Genomic DNA, 1886 nt, shown 5'->3' on the forward strand with positions numbered 1-1886 from the left:
GCGGACACCTCCGCTCGGCCATTCTGTCCTCGGCCGAGCGGACACCTCCGCTCGGCCACTCGGCTCCGGTTCTCCTGTTTTGGCGTTGGAAACCCAAACCTTTGGCTGGGTAATCTCTGGTTCCGCTCGGACGGGACCCCATCTGCGGGTCCCCCATTCTTACCACCGGATCAACAGGTAATGTGCCACCAATATTCACTTATTGTTGCTCTTGTTGCAATATCTTCTGTACTCCGGCATTGATGAGCAACTCCATATCATCCTGTGATATAGTGATGGTGTTGAATTTACCAGCTTCCTCCATCTTCATAGCCTCAGATCCAGGTGAATAGTTCCCATAGATGGCGCTAAATTTGATCTTGTCTGAGATCTGCAAAGATGAGCATTGACTTTGATGAATGATGATGACCTTTGATGAAGATATACTCCGAAGATCCAAGGAAACTCCTCAATGCTCCTACGCACAATGAGACGAGCCAACAAAGCTTTGGTGACCTAAGATCGGGGTGGGGATCCCTGGCTAGGCCCTCTGACGCTCAAGTCAGTTCCTATCACAGATGGAAGAAGAAGAAGAAGAAGAAGAATTGACGTGAAATAAAGTCTAGATGCTAGAATTTGCATACCTCGCCAATGGAGAGGATTCCTCTTTTTATACTACCTCACGTGACCTCCGTAGTCGTGAAGTGGTCTCCATTTCGTTAAGATTTGTTAGGAGATGAAGTCATCTTCTATACTTCGTGTAATAATCCTTTAAGGTATCTTTTCTGTACCCCAGATGCACCCATTTCATCATTTATAACTTGTATTTATAATGGGGACACTTTATTATAATTAGAGAAGCTTCTAGAAGATATTTCCCGCTAAATATTCTGTTAAGCATGTCTTGGCCGATCGTTCAAGCCAGCTGTATATACTGTTAAGAATGCCTCTTATTGAATATGTTTCAGTCGGTCATTCAAGCCGGCCGTATATACTATTAAGGATACTTCCTGTTGAATATATCTAGGCCGGTCATTCAAGCTGGTCATATATACTGTTAAGAGTGCTTCCTGTTGAATATATCTCGACCAGTCATTCAAGCCGACCATATATACTGATGAGAATGCTTTTTGTTGAATATATCTCGTCCGGTCATTCAAACCAGTCGTATATACTGTTAATAATGCTTCCTGTTGAATATATCTCGACCAATCGTTCAAGTCAGTCGTATACACTGTTAAGAGTGCTTCCGGTTGAATATATCTCGGCCGATCATTCAAGCTAACTGTATATACTGTTGAGAATGCTTTCTGTTGAATATGTCTCGGCCAGTCGTTCAAGTTGACCGTATATTAAGACTACCTTTTGTTAAACTTGTCTTTATGCTGGGGCGGGCTTTGCTCGGCTGAGCATATATAAGCGCGTGGGCGCTCGCTCGGCCTACCGTCGACCAGTAATATACTGAGAGTTATATATAAGGTAAAATGCCTTTATGCTCGGATGGGCTTTGCCCGGCTGAGCATGTATGAGCACATGGGTGCTCGCTCGACCTTTAGTCGACTGGTTATATGCTGAGAATCTTATATAAGGATAAATGCCTTTATACTTGAGCGGGCTTTGCCTAGCCAAGCATATATGAGCACGTGGTCGCTCACTCGGCCTGCGGTCGTCCGGTTATATGCTTAGAGTTATATATAAGGCTAAATACCTTTATGCCCGAGCGGGCTTTGCCCGATCGAGCATATATGAGCACGTTGGCATTTGCTCGGCCTGCAGTCGGCCAGTTATATGCTGAGAATCTTATATAAGGCTAAATACATTTATGCTCGGTTGGGCTTTGCTCGACCGAGCATATATGAGCACGTGGGCGCTCGCTCGGCTTGCGGTCGACCGGTTATATGCTGAGA

This window comes from Zingiber officinale, chromosome 2B (assembly GCF_018446385.1).
Source record: "Zingiber officinale cultivar Zhangliang chromosome 2B, Zo_v1.1, whole genome shotgun sequence".
Classification (NCBI taxonomy): domain Eukaryota; kingdom Viridiplantae; phylum Streptophyta; class Magnoliopsida; order Zingiberales; family Zingiberaceae; genus Zingiber; species Zingiber officinale.